Source organism: Pelobates fuscus, chromosome 10 (genome assembly GCF_036172605.1).
Source record: "Pelobates fuscus isolate aPelFus1 chromosome 10, aPelFus1.pri, whole genome shotgun sequence".
Taxonomy (NCBI): domain Eukaryota; kingdom Metazoa; phylum Chordata; class Amphibia; order Anura; family Pelobatidae; genus Pelobates; species Pelobates fuscus.
In genome coordinates this window covers 89,071,980-89,095,339 of record NC_086326.1, presented here as the reverse complement: position 1 = coordinate 89,095,339, position 23,360 = coordinate 89,071,980, and the positions used below count along the sequence as shown (strand labels likewise).

Sequence of the window (23,360 nt, the reverse complement as noted above, 5' to 3'; positions counted from 1 at the left end):
CTTTCACCCAGTACTCCTCTGAATCATTCAGATGTTCATTGGCAAACTTCAGACGGGCCTGTACATGTGCTTTCTTGAGCAGGGGCATCTTGTGGGCGCTGCAGGATTTCAGTCCTTCACAGCGTAGTGTGTTACCAATTGTTTTCTTGGTGACTATGGTCCCAGCTGCCTTGAGATCATTAACAAGATCTTCCCGTGTAGTTCTGGGATGATTCCTCACCGTTCTTGTGATCATTGAAACTCCACCAGGTGAGATCTGGCATGGAGCACCAGACCGAGGGAGACTGACAGTAATTTTGTGTTTCTTCCATTTGCGAATAATCGCACCAACTGTTGTCACCTTCTCACCAGGCTGCTTGGCGACAGTCTTGTACCCCATTCCAGCCTTGTGTAGGTCTACAATCTTGTCCCTGACATCCTTGAACCGCTCTTTGGTCTTGGCTATGGTGGAGAGTTTGGAATCTGATTGATTGTTTCTGTGGACAGATATATTTCATCCAGGTAACGAGCTAAGATTAGGAGCATTACCTTTAAGAGAGTGTTCCTATTCTCAGCTCGTTACCTGTATAAAAGAGACCCGGGAGCCAGAAATCTTGCTGATTGATAGGGAATCAACTACTTATTTCACTCATTGACGTGCAAATCAATTTATAACTTTTTGACATGCATTTTTCTGGATTTTTTTTTTTTATTCTTTTAAAATGAACCTACCATTAAAATTGTAGACTAATCATTTCTTTGTCAGTGGACAAACATTCAAAATCAGCAGGGGATTAAATACTTTTTTCCCTCACTGCATGTTTGTCACACAATTCTTTGTAATTTTTTTCATGCCGCATTCATGCCAAAGATGTCACACCATCTCTGATCTAATGTTAAAAAAACCAAAACAATTAAACTTTTTTATCATGTCCTGCAGGTCCCTGATTAGTAATCTGTTCTTGTGATACCAAGCAGGTGTGCCTAATATTGGTCACTGGCTGTGGTTTTGCTCATTTTGCAGAATCACAGGAAATAAGATTGACCCTATGAACAATGAGCAGCACATACCAGGCTTAGTATACCTCCATAGGTGTGGCTAAAGGTAATATGCATATTTATGTTTTTGTTTTTGTCTTTGTCAATCTTTGTTTTATTGAGACAAATGGGTTAACACATGCATTGGTCAATGGATAAACTGTGAGGTATCAGAGTTGCAAGATAAAACATTCAACTTTAAAATGCCTCATTTAAAAATGTTCTTCGTGTGTGTCAGTGGGGATGTATGGTATGATTGGTAATGTATAGTCGTGGTGTGTGTGGGTACCTCCGGGGTGGGTAGTGTGTTGTGATAATTGTCGCTGTGGTTCTGTGAGGTTTCGGACTCTTGTGTTCGTCGTGCTTTGGTACAGTTAGGTTGGGTGTTGTTGTGAGTGACACTATCGTCAGGTCAGCGTGTGTGGTACCAGTTGCTTTGTCTAGTTGGTGTCATGCCCCTAACCAAGGGAAAATACGGGAGGAAGGGGCTTAGCTGTGTATGTTGGGCGTTTTAGTGGTGGGGGGGTCGTCTGTGGGTAGTGACTGTGGGATTAGCTGAGGTTCATGTAGTCAGTTGATGTTCCACAGTGTGTGTGGTGTTTTGATAAGGCTTTGGTGTGTGAATCTACTGTTGTAATGATAAACAGTGTTGAAAATAAACTTTAGAAAGAAAAAAAAATAGTAACAGCTGTAGGTTTCATAGGGGCTCAGGTCTCGTCTGGTTTCTCTCCCTCATCAGACGTGCGGGGCGGCTGTCTAGTCGGTGTCCGGGATTGCTTGTCGGTGGGGTCATTAGGTGTCTCCGAGTGCATGTTTCGTCCCAGTATTTGGAGGAAAGCTGCTGCGTCAGTTGTGGAGGTGGGTCTTAGGATCCTACCATCCGCTGTTGTGGCCGTGAGAGCTCTCGGCAATAGCCAACGGTATTCCACTCCGGCTGCCCGTAGGTGGCTTGTGATTGCGCCTAGTGATTTCCGCCATTGCAGGGTATTCCTGGAAAGGTCTTGTAAAAATGTCAGTTTGGATGATTCAAAGTCCATGGGGGTTTTGCCTTTCACGGCTGCCAGAAGCCGGTTCCTGTCTGACACGGTGTGGCAGCGTACTATTATGTCGTGCGTGGCTTCACTAGGGGCCTGTCTGGATTTGTTGATCCTGTAGCAGCCGTCGAGCTGGAGTTTCTAAGCTTGTGAGTGTGGAAGGATCGTTTCTACCAGTAGTCGTATATAGTGCGGCAGTTCCGCCTGGCTGATTGAATCCGGGACACCTCAGACCTTGATGTTAGGGAGTCTATTGCGGTCTTTGGAAATGTCGACCCGCTGTGTCAGGGAGATATGCGAGTGCTGTAGGATGTTTATTTTGTCTCGCAGGTCTTGTACCTCTCGTTGGAGCTCCAGAACTGTGTTTTCTGTGGCTTGTGTGCGAGCCTCCACCGCCTTAACATCGGTGCAGACTGTGTCTATGTCGGCCGCCGACATTTGTCGCAGTTCCCTTAAGAGGTTGGCGATGTCTTGTTTTGTGGCGGGGGCCTGTGGATCTTGTTCCGACAGTGCCTCTATGAAGGTTGTAGGGGTTTCAGCGTCACCGGTTATGTGAGCATTGGTTGCAGGCTTAGCTCTTTGCGCGCCCGTGTCTGGTGGGACCGCCATCTTGGGTGCCATTGGGCGTTGTAGCAGCTCCCTTACATCTTGGGAGTCCCTGCTGGGGCCAGCCTGAGCTTTCTGGGTTCTGCGCCCCATGTTGTCTGTGCGTTGTGCAGTGTAGTCAGGTAGCCAGGGGGAGCTGTAGAGCTCTTCCAGTTCAGCCTACAAGTCCCGTGCGGCTGACCGCGTGGTCTTGTACCCCTGATAGGCCCCGGACTTTCGGCGAGCTTTCCCGCTCGATTTCGGGTACAGAAAAGGCATGGAATTGTAGCTCACCCCCTCCTGGATCTGGTGAGTGCTGTCCGGTGCTCCATAGGCTGCGGGATATCCCGCGGTTTACTGTTTATTGCGGTCGGTACTTGGAGCTCTCGGCAGTTGCGTCCGACCGCGTTAGGCGCTAAGCCCCGCCCCTCGCATATTTATGGTTTTGATTTAATCATTGTGAATAAGCTTTTCAAAGGATCACAATCTGTAAGAATAACCTTTTATAATCATGTTTCTACAGAAGTCATCAATAATGTCTATGGGAATTTTTGTAGATAAATCATTTTTTTCAATTTTTTAAACATTTTTTTCAATAGATTATCATTTGAAAAGCTTATCCAAAAATATTAAAATCGGGGCCTATGTTGGAGATCTGAGATGTTCAGGAATTAGTCCTATTTTCAAAATTGTAAATGTATAGGTTGAATGATCATGATCAACAAAAGTAGAATTACTAAATATTTGATGGATTCAAAATACCCAAGCATGTAGATACATGTACAAGACATGAAAGTGGGAAACGGCTCTCCAGACCTTTACAAAATTGTACTGTTCCACCATTGGAAAGGCAGTACATGTGGTCATGGCACATATAATCAGTAATGGTTGATTATTTTACCACATAACGAGAAAATGCTGTTTGTATTCCATTCTGTCAGGATTACTAATTGATCCAGCACGCAGAACTGTATCACACCTAGGACCAAGGATAACGTCTCACCGGACCTTAGAATGGCTGGACTTAACGTATCCAAGAATAGTCAGAATACTTGCCGAGGTCAGGGATAAAGAATCAGACACAGCGATGAGGAAAAGCCAAAAGTCAAGGATTCCAGAAATCAGGAAAGTCAAAACGAAGCCAAAGTCAAATACCAAAAAAATCTAGATCAGGAACGCACTCTCGGATTACCTTCAGGCAGAAACCACGACAGGGCAATGAGAGAATGTAAAAATAAATTCAAATAACCCTCCTGTTATTCCGATTGGCTGTAATCGGCCTTTGACCCCAAAAGGTACGCGCATGCCGACGTCATTCTCAACGTGAGCAGTCATGGGACTATAAGGTGGCATAGATCCGCAGCGGCCGGCGTCCCTAGACATGCTGGGATTATCAGGTATCCGGGTGCACGGCTGTAAATGGGCACAACTATTCCTGTCAGGACGGTAAATACCATTAACCACTTTACCATAAGTGGATGAATACGTTACACATTCCAATCCAGTTCAAAATAACCCTTTTGCTTACATTCCTTTTTCTGGCTAATCCATGTCAGCATCACTTATTAGGTAAGCTTCTCCCACCCTATTAGGACAAGAATATAAATATGAAAATTATATGGAAGCTATAAGAAGAGTCTCCTCCCCTACAACAGCAGTCTTTTTCCTGTCCTCCAGCTATTAAGCAGCATAACATTTTTCTTTTAAAGCTCACCGGACATTGTTTTAGGCAGTTCAGCCTCTTTCCCTACGGAGGAACCTAGATACAGCCCAGGCTGTTTGGGACTTGCAGGGTTAAAGTCACTATATTAGCTTATGGTGACTGAAAATCCTGATATCCAATAAATCATTCCTACTTATGTATTCTATCTTGACGTGGTAAGAAACCCTGATGCATTAACCCCTTCCCGCCGTTACGGCTTTCTATGCCGTCCCGCATTTAGTGGGCTTTAAAGCCGTTGCGGCGGCATAGAACGCCGTAACGGCTTTGAGCCCTTGAGCGCCCGGGATACTTACCTACCCGGCGCTCCGCTTCGGGAGGACTGCCTCACAGCCCAGGCAGCCCCCCCACGGCAATCCAGGCCCCCGGGGTCCATGTGATCGCTCTCAAAGAGCGATCACATGGCCCTCTATTGCTGGCTATGGATCTGCCAGCAGGGGGACTGTCTGAAATATCAGACAGTCCCCCTGCTGGTGGAATCTGTAAAAAAAAAAAAATTAGACATGTTAAAAAATAAAATAAATATATTTCTAAATATATAATATATGTATATATATATTATATATATAATATATATATTTAACGTCATACATAGTGTATTTTAATACTAATATAAGTACATATATTAGTATTAAAATACACTTGGAATGACGGTACATATATTATATATATAAATACGTATAATTACAATATAAATAAAATAATAAAATTAATAAATAACATATTGAATCAAAATTTTGTATAAATTATATATTCATATGTAATTTCATTCTAACTGTATTTTGTTATTAATATATATATATATATATATATTGGTAACAAAATACACTTAGAATGACATTCTATATATATCTATCTATATATAAAATACAAATAACCGCAAATATATATATATAGATAAATACATATAATTACATAAAAGATTACATTAGTATACACGTAGAATTTAAATACCGTATATACTCGAGTATAAGCCGACCCGAATATAAGCCGAGGCCCCTAATTTTACCCCAGTATCACGAATAGAGGTAAGGTAATCATCCAGAGTAGGGATAGCCATATCAGTAAACACCGCAGGTCGAACATCAGGATGACTACCCATATTGACAAAAAAACGGACTATGCCCAGATGAGTCATGGGTAGCGTTATTCCTTGCAAATTTGGCCCAGGGCAATAATTCAGCCCAGTTAGCCTTTGTACTATTCACAAAGCAACGTAAATACAGCTCAAGTGATTGGTTAGCTCTTTCAGCCGTACCATTAGTTTGGTGATGGTAAGCAGAGGAAAATGACAATTCAATGTCCAACTGTTTTTTGAATGCCCTCCAGAACCGTGACACAAATTGGGAACCCCTGTCAGACACAATATTTTGAGGAATACCATGTAGCCTGATAATATCATGTATAAATGGTCCTGAGACCATGGCAATTGTTTTAAGTGGAGTAAAGTGTGCCATTTTGGTAAAACTGTTAACTACCATGAGAATGGTTGTATGCCCATTGGAACTAGGCAGTTCAACAATAAAATCCATCGATAAATGAGTCCATGGGATACTGGGTATAGGAAGTGGCTGTAACAATCCACATGGAAGTTTGAGGAACCTTTGAAACTGCACAGACAGAGCAGGCTTCTACGTAATCTTTAATATCCCTCCTGAGTGATTCCCACCAAAATTACCTGGAAATGATGGATACAGTTTTATTAATACCCGGATGCCCAGCGGTCACATTGTCATGGAAAACCTTTCATCACCTCTTTCCTGTCAGGCAATGGAATAAACAATTTATCTTGAGGTTTGTTGCAAGGTGCCTGGGGCTGAGCCGCCATGATAGCACAGAGCAAAGGGGGCGATAAAGAATGGACAGTGGATGCAATAATACACTCAGGAGAAATAATAGGGGATATCTCTTGTTCTAGATCAGATTCAACGTCAAATTGTCTAGACAAGGCGGCAGCTTTAACCCCTTAAGGACACATGACATGTGTGACATGTCATGATTCCCTTTTATTTCAGAAGTTTGGTCCTTAAGGGGTTAAAGGAACACTATAGTCACCTAAATTACTTTAGCTAAATAAAGCAGTTTCAGTGTATAGATTATTCCCCTGCAATTTCACTGCTCAATTCACTGTCATTTAGGAGTTAAATCACTTTGTTTCTGTTTATGCAGCCCTAGCCACACCTCCCCTGGCTATGATTGACCGAGCCTGCATTAAAAAAAAAAAAAAACTGGTTTCACTTTCAAACAGATGTACCGTATATACTCGAATATAAGCCGAGGCCCCTAATTTTACCCCAACAAACTGGGAAAACTTATTGACTCGAGTATAAGACTAGGGTGGGAAATGCAGCAGCTGCTGGTAAATTTCTAAATAAAATTAGATCCTAAAAAAATTATATTAATTGAATATTTATTTACAGTGTGTATATAATGAATGCAGTGTGTGTGTATGAGAATGCAGTGTGTGTGTATGAGAATGCAGTGTGTGTGTATGAGAATGCAGTGTGTGTATATGAGTGCAGTGTGTGTGTGTATGAGAATGCAGTGTGTGTGTGTGTATGAGAATGCAGTGTGTGTATGAGAATGCAGTGTGTGTATGAGAATGCAGTGTGTGTATATGAGTGCAGTGTGTGTATATGAGTGCAGTGTGTGTATGAGAATGCTGTGTGTATGAGTGCAGTGTGTGTGTGTATGAATGCTGTGTGTATGAGTGCAGTGTGTGTGTGTATGAGTGCAGTGTGTGTGTATTAATGCTGTGTGTGTGTATGAGAATGCTGTGTGTATGAGTGCAGTGTGTGTGTATGAGTGCAGTGTGTGTGTATGAGAATGCTGTGTGTATGAGTGCAGTGTGTGTGTATGAATGCAGTGTGTGTGTATGAGTGCAGTGTGTGTATGAATGCTGTGTGTGTGTATGAATGCTGTGTGTATGAGTGCAGTGTGTGTATGAATGCTGTGTGTGTGTATGAATGCTGTGTGTATGAGTGCAGTGTGTGTGTATGAGAATGCTGTGTGTATGAGTGCAGTGTGTGTGTATGAGTGCAGTGTGTGTGTATAAATGCAGTGTGTGTATATGAATGCAGTGTGTGTATGTGTGTGTGTGTAATGCAGAGTGTGATGCAGAGCCTTGGTGGGGGGTGGGCATTTTTATTTTTTAATTATTATTTTATTTATTTTTTTGTTTCATTACATTTTTTTTATTATTATTATTTTTTTATTTTATTATTATTTTTTATTTTATTATTTTTATTTTATTTTTTATTTTTTAATTATTATCAATATATATACATTTTTTTGTCCCCCCTCCCTGCTTGCTAGCTGGCCAGGGAGGGGGGCTCTCCTTCCCTGGTGGTCCAGTGGATGGGCACTGTGTAGGAGGGGGCTGTGGGGGCTGCAGAGAGATGTTACTTACCTTTCCTGCAGCTCCTGTCAGCTCTCTCCTCCTCCGCCGGTCCGTTCAGCACCTCGGTCAGCTCCCAGTGTAAATCTCGCGAGAGCCGCGGTTCCATATATGAATAGTTAATGATAAATTAAAGCCTTGTTTCTCCTGAACAAAATTATATATAATAAGTGTGGGTGCATATAATATGAAAGAGGGGAACTACGGGTGAACAGACATAAAGCGCAAATTCCAGTTTTTGTTTACGTTTTGTTTTGATCACAACGTGCACTATTGACTCTGTCCTGAAGGGGTTAAGTGTGCGTGACTCACCATTTCTGTGTTCCAGAATTTTGGACAGCTTATTATTTTTATTAATTGTAATTTAATATTTGCCTGGCTTTTTCCAGCTTATTGTGTCAATCGGCATGCTGGAAGCGCTGCGCACATGCATGGGCGCTCTCGACGTTTCCTTTATTTTCTTCCTTCTGCTGAGAGGTGTATCAAGATAGCCACCGGCTGCTTTGAGAGAGCTTTGCGCATGAGCAAGTGCTCTCGGGTATATCTATGACATGCTTCCCTTCCAAGATAGCCGCTGGTATCATAGCGAGCAAATAGCGCATGTGTGAGCGCTCTTAAGGGGCTGCCTAGAAATATAAATAGAGATTTTTAAGGAGGCGCCAGATTGAAGGTGGACCAGACTGAAAAGTTCAATGTTATTTTTCATATAAATTTCTTTTTTTTTTTTACATAGACATTTTTTTATTTTTTTTTATAATAAACATTTGTGTTTCAAATTTATATTTCAAATTTTTCAGCGTGTGAGCTTTTGAAATTCTTTCAGTAAAGAATGCCTTTAGTTATACCTGCTGTAAAGGTGGTCCTGATACCGGAGAAACTGACGGAAGCCAAGCACAGAGAGATGCACACAGGTTTCTTCAGGAAGGAAGAGATTCTTTATTCGGTTCACCGATCGGGACTCAGATGGACTAATGTCACCAAAATACAACAAGTTCTGAGCCCCGGACAATAGTGTAGGCTCCTTATATAAGCATGTAACTCCTCCCATAATAAGCTCCACCCACACATTCTCTTACCCAATCAAACGAACAAGAACTAACTTCCCGTTTGACCGCATGGCTTGCCCAGCACAATGGAGGAGGGGAATACTACATCCGGTATTCTCGCACATGCTCCGTACACTACTGATCGTATCTTTGCCACGTGCAACCAACCGACCGATACACCAGTATATGCACGTACACATGCCACGTGGTAATCTCGGCCTACTAAATTTATTTTTACCGAGATTCCACCACAGTCCTTATATGATGCATCTGAGCACATCTTGTAAGAAAGGAAGCATCTCACGGAAAAGAGAAAAGGAAAACGATGACATGCCTGCTCAGCAACTGCATTTGAAAGGAAGAACTTTTGTAAAGACTGCGTCTGGATAATATCTAATAAAGGCTCATCTACTTCTGCTGAGGCTAATTTAGCAGACATTATTTCCAAGGCTGTGGCAGTAGGTATTAAGGAGGCGACTCCTTAAATATATACGTCTGGAAAAAATATACATGTTTGGAAAAACTATTGTTTTCTGCAGAAGAAGATTATTATATATATATTGATACCGGAGAAACTGACGGAAGCCAAGCACAGAGAGATGGACACAGGTTTCTTCAGGAAGGAAGAGATTCTTTATTGGATCACCGATCGGGACTCAGAGGGACTAGCGTCACCAAAATACAGCAAAGTCTGAGTACTGAATACATAGAGTACATTCCTTATATAGCACTGTAGCTCCTCCCACAATTAACTACACCCACACATACCCTTAACCTATTTAATAAATAGAGTCTAAACTCATCCATCCGGTCTAACCACGTGGCTCATCTGATACAAAGGAGAGGGACGCGTAATTCCAGTTCTTACATTCCTGCACCTGGTCAGTACAGTGATAACAGTATCTTAGCTACGTGTAATTAACTAACTGATACTACAAACACATATACATACATATGCCTTGTGGCAATCTTAGCCTGCTAAACTTGTATTTTACTGGAATTACATCACATTCCCCCCTTTGATGCCTCTGATATTTCACAATTACTTGAGGCATCACTTAACCTTGGTTTGCATATACCTCAGGTTACCATGAACCAGACCAGACTTATCTTATGATGTGAATCTTTTAACACTCATCTTCCTGCATTGGTTCTCCTTGATCTAGAGCCTTATACTTATATATCGCCATTATCTGTGCAGCAGCCTTCCTCTCTGCTATACTTCCTATCAGGCTTTGCACAGACCTAACTACTAAGGGTATAAGACACGGTAGGAGTAGACACAACAGTAAAATCAGTAGGACTCCACCTACCACTGCCTTAAGCCCTCCAAACCACTCATACCAGCTACCAAACCAACTACTTGGATTGTACCCTTTCCATACCTGAGTAGGCACATGCACTAGTTTAACCATATGGCTAGTAAGCTCAGCTATTGCTTGCCCTTCGTCATCTATTTGAAGACAGCAATTGCTCAGGTTAAACTTCCCACATACACCTCCCTCTACTGCCAAAAGGTAATCCAAGGCTAATCTATTTTGGTACACTGCTGTCCTCATCCTGGTATTATGCTTCGCTAGAAGATTGAGTGCTTGTGAGGTCTCATTAGTAATAATCTCAACCACCGCCTGTAATCTTATAATACGGTTGAGCATATAAATTGGGGTTCTATAACCAAAGGTACCATCTTCTGCCCACGTGGCTGGCCCATAATAATCTATGATACGCTGGGGAGGCCATTCATTATCTTCCCAGGTGCCTATCTCTAAGGGTCCCCTTTTCTTCCTATGATTCACATCATACACTTTAACACCTAAAGTCTCACCTGTTTCAATCGGTAACAAGAAGAAGGATGGTTTGAGCATACCCAACACACATGCCCCTTCCCAGTCCTGTGGCAACTCCGAATAGGCTTTCTTACCACAGATCCAGTACAAATTTGCTGGGGCTCTCCAGGTAGATGTGATGGATAAATCAAACCACACATCCTTTAAACTGGCATATCTAGCAAACGGGTTAGATGGTTCTGAGACATTTGAAGCCGACCACCAAGTTGTATTTTTAGTATCATCATCATAAGCTTTTTGCCCTAGACAAGTTAATTCTCCTACAGAAGTATTATACATTATTCCTTTCCTTGCTATGCAAACATAACCTATGATGGAGGTCTTTAATCTCCACTCAGATTTACCTCTAACACTCATATGATAATCGGCTTGTGTAGATATTAGTTGGTCAACTGCCTCAGAACCGGACATTACCTCCTTTGCTTCCCAAGGCCATTGGTCTCCCATGTTAGTACCTCCACACACATAGCAGTTGGTAACATTAAGACTACCGGCAATACTTTCAGCTAGGTCAATGAACAGGTTTTTAGCGTTATGGGGGATCTTATTATCTATACTCATCTCTTCATAAAAGGAATGGTATACTTGATGAGTCTGGGAGGATACCGTATCAGTCTCTATTCCTATAAACAATAATGTCCCAGGATCTAAACCCGTCCCGTATATCTGAAACCCAAATAAATTTCCATACTTATCTAGGAACTTGTCGGGGTTATTAATAAGTATATGGACTGGGTTGCATTCCATAGACTTACAATAAGGGCTAGTCGGCAACTTAGTCACTATCATGTCTTTATCTACTGTCTGTCCCCAAGTCGCCCACCCCACACAAGACCAATATGGACAAAAGTTATAGTCTTTATTTGGGCATCTAGGACTCACATATTTATTTTTACTACTGGGACAAATATATTTATCATTAGACCCATACGTCCTCTCCCATCTAAGATCCCCACATACATTCCACGGTTTTCTACCACTTGATATCGCCTTACATGCATCAAATAGCAGAACACCCGAAGAATGTACGGATTCTAACACCGTCTTATTAATTAGGGTCCCCTGAGGATCTCCATTCCTGAGAGTCAACCAAATTGTACGAGGTTGATACTCTGGACTGAAGCACTTAGGTTCTCCTACTCCTAAATGGCACACACTATAGTCTATATTTAGGTATCTACATCTTGATACCTCTCCTTTACATTCGTATTGTGAATGCCAAATTAGGGTTTGGGAAATATGGTTACCTGTTCTCGTAGTCTTAATGCATACCTCACAGCTAGGAGTGTCGGTACCTCTACCTTCCTGAATATAAAAACACATATAAATAAACACAATCAAAAGCACATCTTTCGCCGTCATCCTCAGTCTTCGTCCGTGCGATGGAACCTCAGCTTCCAGGATGTGAGGGCTGCAGGGAATGGAGTTCTGCTCGTCTTCACAGGTGTCCCTTCGAGACTTTCCTGGCTTATACACTATGTGTTGGTAAGCGGACAGGCTTTATTATGGCCTTCTCACTCACACCTGTAACAATAAAATTTGTAATCCACAATAATTCCTCGTTACTCCGACTGAGTAGTGCGTTTCAACCGGATCTTGCAGGGATTCTCTGGATCTGCTGTAATTTGCCAAGAATCGACTGCTGCTGGTTTAACCCTGGAGTGATGTATCCACGGAGTTACTTCGGCTACTTTTATCGCTGTAGGGGTAGACAAAAGAACAACATAAGGACCTCTCCACTTGGGCCCTAACGGTACATTATTCCACTCTTTAATCCACACTTGGTCTCCTGGATGATAACTATGAACAGGGGGATAAATATTCACAGGTAATCTATCTTGTACCCATTTCTGTACCTCCTCCATAGTCTTACCCAACTCTACAACCTGCTGCCGGGTAATTCCTTCTCCCAACTGACTCAAGTCCCCCCTTAAGTTACCAAGTACGGGAGGTGGTCGCCCATACATGATTTCAAAAGGAGAGAGGCCCATCCTTCTGGTAGGGGTACTGCGGATTCGCAATAAAGCTATGGGTAAGAGAACGTTCCACTTAAGTTGGGTTTCCTGACACATTTTAGCCAACTGGTTCTTTATAGTTCTATTCATTCTCTCTACCTTACCAGAACTCTGGGGTCTATATGCAGTATGAAGCCTCCACTTTATACCAAGCATATGAGTCAGTTGTTGTAGGCACTGATGAACAAAAGCTGGACCATTGTCCGATCCTATAGAACAGGGTAGTCCATATCGGGGTATTATTTCTCGTAGCAGGAATCTTACAACTTCTCCTGCTTTCTCTGTACGAGTAGGACATGCTTCTACCCAGCCTGAATAGGTGCACACAATTACCAACAGGTAACGATGTCCACCCGATTTAGGCATTACTGTAAAGTCTATTTGTAGATCGGACATGGGGAGTCCCCCCATAAACTGGACTCCTGGTGGCTTTACTGGTCCTTGTCTTGCATTATTCTTAGCACACGTTACACATCTGCGTACAATGGCCTGAGTCAAGTTGGACAATCTTGGTATGTAGAAATGTTTCCTGAGAGATTCTTCAGTACTGTCTCTCCCAGAATGTGTCCCGTTGTGATAATTTTGGACAATTTCTACCGCTAGTGATGCTGGTATGACTATTCTTCCATCTTCTAGCTGATACCACTTGTTCTCCAAATACTTTCCCGGTTCAGTCTTTAACCACTCCTCTTCTTGAGCTGTATAAACTGGAGTCCATTGGGACAGTGGAGTTGGTATAAGAGCAGCTATATGCCCCACATACTCCTGTCTTCCTGATTCAGCAGCACGCTTAGCTGCACTATCTGCCATCCGATTTCCCTTGGTTACATCACCATCTCCTCTCAGATGCGCTCGACAATGTATGATACCGACTTCTTTCGGCTCCCACACTGCTTCCAATAGTTGTAGGATTTCAGCTGCGTACTTGATTTCTTTGCCTTCTGAATTCAGTAGTCCTCTTTCTTTATACAAAGCTCCGTGGGCATGAGTGGTTAAAAACGCATACTTAGAGTCCGTATAGATATTTACTCTTAAACCTTCAGCCAATTGTAACGCTCGTGTTAGTGCTATTAATTCTGCCTTTTGTGCTGATGTTCCTTTCGCCAGTGGCCGAGCTTCTATCACCTTGTCTATTGTTGTCACTGCATATCCTGCATAGCGGATCCCTTCTTTCACATAACTACTGCCGTCGGTGTAATATTGAACATCGGGGTTCTGGATGGGAAAATCACGAAGATCTGGTCTACTTGAAAATACTTCATCCATTACTTCCAAACAATCATGTTGACTTTCAGTAGGTTGCGGCAAAAGGGTAGCTGGATTTAAGGTGTTTACAGTCTCTAAATGCACTCTTGGGTTTTCACACAACATTGCTTGATACTTGGTCATACGGCTGTTACTAAACCAATGATTTCCTTTGTAATCCAACAACGTCTGTACTGCATGTGGGACTCGTACATAAAGTTCTTGACCCAGAGTGAGTTTATCGGCTTCAGCTACTAGCAGGGCGGCTGCAGCTACGGCTCTTAGACAAGGTGGAAGTCCGCTGGCCACTGCATCCAGTTGCTTAGACATGTAGGCAACAGGTCTTTGCCATGATCCCAAGTACTGTGTCAATACTCCCACAGCCATTCTTCTTTGCTCGTGTACATATAAGTAGAATGGTCGTGTGTGATCAGGTAGACCTAATGCTGGGGCACTCATCAAAGCCTTCTTCACATCTTCAAATGCCGTTTGCTGTTCTTGGGTCCATAAGAAGGGGTCGTGCTCTGTACCTTTGATGGCTGCGTACAGAGGTTTTGCCAGTATCGCATAGCTGGGAATCCATATCCTACAGAAGCCTGCTGCCCCCAAGAATTCTCGCACTTGTCTTCTATTCTTGGGTATTGGTATTTGGCAGACAGCTTCTTTTCTCTCTGGCCCCATAATCCTTTGACCTTCAGAGATATGGAATCCCAGATACTTGACAGTTGGCAAACACAACTGAGCCTTCTTCCTGGACACCTTGTATCCTGCCTTCCAGAGAATATGTAGTAGATCGTGCGTTGCTTGCTGACATTTTTCTTTTGTAACTGCTGCTATCAACAAGTCATCTACATATTGTAACAATACACATTCTCCTGGGATAGACTCGAAATCCAGTAGATCTTGACTTAGAGCTGAACCAAATAGGGTAGGTGAATTTTTAAACCCTTGGGGCAGTCTTGTCCAAGTCATTTGGCGTTTTGAGCCCGTTACAGCGTTCTCCCATTGGAAAGCGAAAATACATTGGCTTTCTGCGGCAATTCGGAGGCAAAAGAAGGCATCTTTGAGATCTAAGACTGTGAAGTAAGTAGCCCCGCCCGGAATTAAAGCAAGCAGGTTATATGGATTGGGTACAACTGGATGTATGCTAACAACCGCATCATTGACTGCTCTTAAGTCCTGTACAGGTCGATACTCATCTGTACCGGGCTTTTGAACAGGCAGCAATGGGGTGTTCCAGGGGGAAGTACAGAATTTTAGGATACCATACCGTATGAACTTATCCAGATAGGATTGGATGTTCTTCTTAGCCTTCTGCGGAATGTGATATTGTCTTAGGCTCACTGGATAAACCCCATGTTTCAGTTCAATTTTTATTGGTGGAATATTGCGGGCCAGTCCTGGTGGGTTGTTCTCTGCCCAAACTCCTGGTATGTTAAACAATGTCTCATCACTCCTAGGGTTTTGGCTAGTCAACACTGTATAAAGTCGCCACTCTTCTTCCTTTGGTACGGATAAAGTCATAATACCTGAAGGTCCATTAAACTTTAAGGATGTTGTTCCATTTGGTAGGAACGTAATCTGCGCTTGTAATTTTGATAGCATATCACGTCCCAGCAATTGGACTGGACATTCAGGCATATAAAGGAATTGGTGTTTTACTACGTGGCCTCCCAATGTACAGAGTCGACTTTTAAGAACCGGTTTTTCAGCACTTCTTCCAGTTGCTCCTATCACAGTAATAGTCCTTCCAGATGGAGGAGCAACTAGATTAGTCACCACTGAATGTTCAGCACCAGTGTCGATCATGAACGCACTCCTTTTCCCCCCTATTGATACATCGACCATAGGCTCCGCTCGACCAAGGGGGTTGGAGCCCGGTCGGTATCAATAGTCCTCCATGACAGTGTCAGCCAATCCTACAAAGTCCCTACCTTCTCTATCGCGGGACCTTTGCGCTGCTGGAATATACCTGTCTTCCCTAACACTTCCTCTGTTCCCATTACTCCCTCTATAACCATTACTCCCTCCGGGGCCTCCTCTACCTCTCGCTCTACCTCTAAAGTTTCCGTAGCCTGCCCTGGGTTGGTCTCTCTCGTACTGCTCTCTTTGCGGACATTCGTTCCTCCAATGCCCTTCTTCCTTGCAATACGCGCATTGATCCCTACTCAAAGGCTCCCTACTCCATCTATTATTGCCTCTATCTGGGCCCCGTTTATCTACGCCTGCGATCGCTACCGCTAGCATATCAGCCTTTTTACGCATCTTGCGCTCTTCCTCTTTCTTACTTTCTGTATCCCTGTTCATATAGACCTTATTTGCTACCTCCATTAGTTGGGTGATGGACATACCTGCAAACCCTTCTAACTTTTGTAGCTTGCGCTTAATATCTCCGTATGCTTGGCTGACAAAGGCGGAGTTAACCATTCGGGAATTGTCTGCGTCTTCCGGATTAAAGGGGGTATACAAGCGGTATGCCTCCAATAATCGGTCATAAAAGACACTGGGCGCTTCATCGCTTTTCTGGATCACCTCAACTGTCTTCGACATGTTAATGGCTTTCTTTCCTCCGGCTTTCATGCCAGCAATTATAGCGTCTCTATAGGCTCTGAGTTGAACCATATCAGCACCATTTACGTTCCAATCGGGATCGGTGTTGGGATAGTGTGTCGCGGCCCATGCTGCTGGATTGGCTTGGTTCAAAGCACGGGCTCTATCCTCTAATGCTTTAATGGCTGCTTGATTTATTCTTGTCCTTTCCTCATTGTTAAATAAAGTCATTAGTAACTGCTGGCAATCAGCCCATGTCGGATTATGCGTCTGTACTATTGAGGTGAACAGATCAGTCATAGCTTGTGGTTTCTCAGTATACGAGGAATTATGGGTCTTCCAGTTTAAAAGATCGGTTGTGGTAAATGGGACATATACGAAGACTGGGTCAGCGTGTGCCATTTGACCTGCGGCATCGATATAAGCTGACCCGGGATTCAGACGAAGAGGCATCTGATAGTGCTTTAATTGTTGGGCACCAGTCAACTGTCGGGTTTGGATGGGGCTACGTAGAGAGGCGTCAGTCATGGGTTCCGGTCGGGGAGAGATAGGGTATGGGGATGTGGGAGGTCGGTTTTGGGAAAAGGTCGTAAATAAAACACTTCGAGCCGAGCTAGATGAAGCTTGACCGGAAGTCTGAAGTGGCGCCAAATCAGGATATTCGTTTCTAATGGGGGTGGATTCTGGTTCCGGAAGGGGAGATTTAGTACGAGGGGGGGTGGATCCTGTACTGGAGGAGGAAGCGGAAGTGGATGAGGGTAATGAGGGGAGGGGTGCAGGACTTCCTGCGTTTGCGTCACTTCTTCTTAACGGAAAGTAAGGGGGCGGCAAAGGGATCTCGGACTCAGGGGGCGTGTCCAAAATGGGCCTAACACCAGTCCTAGTGGACGAGCAAGTCCTAGCTACCATGAGGCGACACTGCTCCTCGTGGCATGTCTGGAGCCATTTTGGCGAGTCATTTACGGCCTGTCTCCAACAGTCAATATAAGGAAACTGGCCGTAAAGTTCAGGCCTACCCGATACAGCCACGTGTAAGCGCTGTACCAGAGTTGGATCCAAACTGCCACGTGGCGGCCATGCCGCAACCAAAGTAGGCCACTCCCTAGTACACAAAGTGACCAAACGTACAGGAGACATCTTTACCCCAAAATCACAAACTTTGAATCCCTTTTTAAAATTCTTAACCATACATCCTAAGGGATCCGGAATCGTTGACTGCGACGCACCCATACTTAACAATGGAACGTCGTCGACAACGAATACTATACACGCGTACTATTCAACAGTCACACCCGTTTCCTCTGGCAACAGCACCACGTGGTACGGTTACCAAGTGAAACGTACACAATAACAATAAACACTCAGGGAATTCCCGTACACACACAGCTGTTACACCAGTCACTATATAATCAATATTATGCCCTTTGGCGTAACTATACAGTCACCCACGCTATAATTCTCTATATACGAATTACCCGTCTATAACACACCCCAGTAACATCGTCTTTTACAAATAGCGGTTACAGTACGGTTAGCATAGGTCAAAGCACAAGTTAAGGTCACAATACAATTATTAGTGGTTATGGTGTTAAACATGCAATGGACGACAATGATTAGTACTTATTATATAATGTCAGTAAATATACAGGGTTATGGTACCGTGCACTATAATACAGCAACACACTATTAACACTCTCGCTAGACGGCTGAGCTCGCGCTATCTAACAAGATATACACTTTACTAAAACAATCGTTAACACATTTACAATTCCCAACTAAACTATTGGCCAGTACCTTGAATGGACTACCTAAAACTATATACACCCGTTTTGGTTAGCCACACTGCCCAATCACCACATATATAGCGAGCTAGAGAACCGAATTTACACAGGCGCCTCTTAGTCGCACTATCAAAAGTCTAGTGGGTTCCAAATTTACACGCCTTCCCACTTAGCCCAGATAGGATGAGAACTAGCGAACCGAATTTACACAGGCGCCGCTTAGTCTCCCGGTCCCTCCGACCTAGCGAACGTAATATACACCCTAGAACGCTAGTCTAGACAAGACACCGGTGTCCGGCTAGGGCTATTTACACCAGGACCCCGCCTGACTAACCAAATCAAACGGTCTGACTAAAGAGCGTTCGATCGAGCGGTGCGCCTTCGCTCCTTCCCTCCGACAGAGGGGGCAGATACACAGATTCAAAACCCCTTTGGGCCTACCGCACAATCGGTATACCCCTAGTGGGTCCTGCCGTCTAAAACAGCAGTTGTCTTACCTCCTCGTTCCTGAACCTGAGTTCACACTCATCGACGGGGACACCCCAGCACTTCTCACGTAGAGGCCGATGATCTCCTGGACAACAGACCAGTGGCGCCGAGACGAAGGGAGGTCCACGCAGAAGTTCAGGGGTGCAGCCGTAGAGAACGTGGGCAAAGATAGACCGTCTCACGCCTCTGCCTCTCAGCTACCGTTGAACGATGAGCTTCCCGGCCAATGCACCAAATGATACCGGAGAAACTGACGGAAGCCAAGCACAGAGAGATGGACACAGGTTTCTTCAGGAAGGAAGAGATTCTTTATTGGATCACCGATCGGGACTCAGAGGGACTAGCGTCACCAAAATACAGCAAAGTCTGAGTACTGAATACATAGAGTACATTCCTTATATAGCACTGTAGCTCCTCCCACAATTAACTACACCCACACATACCCTTAACCTATTTAATAAATAGAGTCTAAACTCATCCATCCGGTCTAACCACGTGGCTCATCTGATACAAAGGAGAGGGACGCGTAATTCCAGTTCTTACATTCCTGCACCTGGTCAGTACAGTGATAACAGTATCTTAGCTACGTGTAATTAACTAACTGATACTACAAACACATATACATACATATGCCTTGTGGCAATCTTAGCCTGCTAAACTTGTATTTTACTGGAATTACATCACAATATATATTCATAGAATCTTCTGCAGAAAACAATATTTTCTCCAGACATGTATATCAGACATCGAATTAGTGGAACTGCTCAATAAACTCATAAATGCCATGCTGCAGATGCTACCAGAAAAAAAAATTAAACAGGTTCACGGTTTGGCTGTCACATTCGCAAACGGTACTCCCCTGTCCCAGGCCGTCCACAACGCCCTGGAAGTCAGTCTGCAGTGGTTATAGTGCCTGTGGCTGCTGCACCTCAGTCTGCATACTCTGTACCTCGATACACAGCCAGGAAACTCAGTGGGAACCCAGCATTCCAAGATGGCAGCCGCTGCATGAGGAGATTGGTCTGCAGGTTAGAGGAGGTGTGGCTGAGAGGCAGAGCCAGGACAATGAATCTTCCAAGATGGGACCGAGTTCCACAGTCAGTCAAATTGACATGAATTCTACAGGTGAGACCAGGTTATGTGATTGAGCCACTCCTTTATAAGCAGAGCACACGTTCAGTCAGTGCTTGGTTGTTTGATCTCTGGATTTTGCTGATTGCCGCCTGCCCTGACCTCTGGACCGTCTGACTCTGATTTCTGCCTGATCCTTCTTCGGCATTTAAGGGACACTATAGGCACCCAGACTACATCATCTCATTGACGTGACCTAGATGCCCCTAGTGTTCCTGTCCCACTTAGTCATGTAATGTAAAACATTGCAGTTTTTGAGAAACTGCAATAACTATGTTTACAGGACTAAGACTGCCTTCAGTTGCTGTCTGTTAGACAGTCACTAAAGGCGCTTTGGTGATTTTAAGGGATTCTGAGTCCCCGAAAGGACGCTGGAGGTGCTCACACTCTGCATAACACTATTCAATGTCAGTGAAAATCCTATAGGAAAACATTGCTTCAATGCTTTCCTATGTGGAAGGCTTAATGCTCTTGCGGCACTTGCTGTGCATGTGCATTAGTTCCCCCCCGTTGCATGTCATTAGAGGAGGCGGAGCGCCAACCTAGCGCTGAGCGACATCGGCGCTGGAATTGGGTATGTCACTTAAAGGTTTTTGTTTTTTTTTAACCCTTTATGTGTCGGAGGGGGGGCCATGAGGGAGGAGGGAGCAGAGGGCACTATAGTGTTAGGAATCACACTCTTATAACTCTCAGGCAGGCTGCCCAGTACATTACAGTAGATTATTCACGGTCTGATCACAATGCCTTCAGCTGAGCTCTGCACGTGGTGGTGTGAAGTTGCGACGTAGATACACATTGGTTGGCAGCAGTGACTGGGAGAGGTAAGTAAGTTACCGGTAATAATGGGAATTTAGAGGGTCGATTCCCGATAATCATAAATATGCTGAATATCGTCTCTAATAAATCAGCGGAACCGATAGTCGGTCTATCCCTACATCCAACGATTAGGAGATTAGGAGGGGAAAAAAAATGCTACAGTTACATTTTTAGTAATGATCATTTAAAGTGCATGACTTAGTACTGACATGGTGCATCGCACTAATATAAATTAACATAATTTTCTTACATTTATATTCTAATAATAAAATCTGCCACAATGTTTGATCAGTGTAAATGTACCTCTTAATATTAATTAAAAATACAAAACAAATGCATCACAATGTTTTCAGAAGACAGCACACTTACAGGGTGATGTATTACATAAGAAACAAGAAGATATTGGCTTATAATCATAGAGAGATGGCAATCAATAGAGCGACATTAATAATTGTATTTATAAGGTATTCGTCTTGTCCTGGTATGGAGCATGGACACGTTTTATAACCACTTACTTTACTTTCACAAGATGTACTTTTGCAGGTCAAGCCAAGTACTGTGAGACTTTAAAAGATTTCCGCTTGCAAGGGTTCACGGGAAATGTAGTCCCTACAAGGGCCATGCTGCGTTTTGCGTGCTGATAGAATGAACCCTCGTAGAACTACATTCTCCATCGAGCAGTTCGGCAGACCGCTCCAGCTGTGTATGAAAGCGCTAACCAGGCATTATATGTTGAGGAGGTTGCTTGTTTGTGTTTACAACCCATTGACATGTCCTGTCTGGTTAGTTTCAAGGTATATCGTCGTGGATTATAATTTAGTCACAGAAGAGAGGTAAGCTCCATGCTGGTATGTGGTTTAATTAAGGTTTGGTCACTTTAGTAAGTAATTTGTTGTTGCAGAAGGAAATGCACACAAAAAAAAACATTAAAAAAATAAAATATATATATATTTTGTACACCAGGTTACCTTGGATTATATAACTACTGCATGATGGTGAGTAGCTTGTAAATAGTGATGGCCAGCAGTAAATAACATGGGTAATGGTGCAAAAGAGAATTAAATGAATTACTTGTGGCTGTTCCTCTGGGATCCCACCCAGATAAAGTAATGCATTTCCCTCTATCAGCTTATTCACACTGCATCTTGCAGCGCAGCACTTTTCACGCATCGCAGTCTCCATATAAACGCAGCTTGATTATTGTAGCATAAAACTTTGCAATTAGTTGTTTATTGAGCAAACTCTGTGGTAGACCTGGCAGCCCTATTTGAAACTGGCTTGACTACATTCATAACTTATTATGGCAATATAAAACAAACTTAAATTTGTGTGTGCTTTGATCAAGACATATAAGATCGTATAAGACTCTGTCAGTATACCAATCTGGAGTTTTTTTTTCTATAAAACATAGCTGCTACTACACTAAATGTGTAAGTCTCCCAAACCACACAACTTATTGCATATACGAAAAATAGTAGAGTGCTATCTTAGCATAATATATAGACCATTCGTGTGTGTGTGTGTGTGTGTATATATATGTATGTGTGTGTGTGTGTATATATATATATATATATATATATATATTATTTTCTATCACTTAGCTTAATTTTTTTTTATTTAAAATATATGGAAAAGCCAATTGCACACTCACAATTTCCAGACCTATGTGACCTAGCTCTGGTATGTATCACTTATTGGTCCATTATGGGCAACCACTCCCCGTCTGGATGTTTTAGTTATGGTGCTTTTTTACATTTTTTTTTTTTTCCTTATTTTTACTCGGGATAAAAGAAATAAAATGATGGTGCAGATCCCCTTATACTTCCATATGGTGAATAAACAGCATTTTTATATGCACAAGTGTGGAGCCTGTATGCTGGCTCAGTAAAGATGCCTAGTGTGGTTAAGGACCACGCACCCTTCTTTTAAACTGCTGGAGTCCAAGATGTTTTTTTAAAAAAAAATTGATTTTATTACAATATAATTAAAATAATACAAAATAATAAAATTCAATGAAACAAGCTTATTAAATACAAAGTGGTAAGGTGAAGTCTATAATAGTAGTCCAGAAACGCGTTTCGCCGTCCTATGGCTTCCTCAATCCGGTTATGATATGACTCCTGTCCATTTTGTTTTCTTTTATACCTTCTTTGTGTCAGGGTGGCAGTCCAAAAACCGGGACCCCTGTGCCTGATGAGAGGATGAGCGGAGTCTTCAGCGTGGTAGTGGATAGGTAGGGCCTGGTGCAGGGTAACTGCACGCCCCCTGGTGTTGAGCACCAGCGTTTGTGCGGCCACATACCAAGACCCTGTTGCAGCTTAGTGGTAGCCAGAGCAGATGAAAGCTGAAATGTATCCAGTACCAGAAACAAAAGAAGACTAGGATAGACACCAAACAAGAAAACAAGACAAAACTAGTAGAACCCAGAACCAGAGAAGGACAGAAAGATAAACCCAGAACATGTACACAATTCAAAAGGGAAACATAACAGAACATGGACAGGACTGTACATGGACTGGGAATACAAAATAACGATTGTTACAGAAACACCAGTTCTAATTATGTACCTGTAAATTACTTGGGAACAGCATTGCAATATTTGAACTGGCCCTTCGAATACCGCCGAAGCCGTCGAAGTCCCCGAGGTAGTCGAAGCGGCCGCCATTACAGTCGAACACGTGGCGGCG

At 43.1% G+C, this 23,360-nt stretch overlaps 2 protein-coding genes across 2 annotated transcripts in view; one reads left to right on the top strand and one right to left on the bottom strand.

The window, feature by feature from the left end:
* Positions 1-21,246, bottom strand: part of NUDT13 (nudix hydrolase 13) — a 103,948-nt gene extending 82,702 nt beyond the window's left edge. Inside the window, exon 1 of the mRNA XM_063433737.1 lies at positions 21,189-21,246. The gene's annotated coding sequence lies outside the window, so the exon portion shown is untranslated. The remainder of the gene's footprint in view (positions 1-21,188) is intronic.
* Positions 21,247-21,406: 160 nt separating this feature from the next.
* P4HA1 (prolyl 4-hydroxylase subunit alpha 1) overlaps positions 21,407-23,360 on the top strand; it is a 69,377-nt gene continuing 67,423 nt past the window's right edge. Inside the window, exon 1 of the mRNA XM_063435330.1 lies at positions 21,407-21,506. The gene's annotated coding sequence lies outside the window, so the exon portion shown is untranslated. The remainder of the gene's footprint in view (positions 21,507-23,360) is intronic.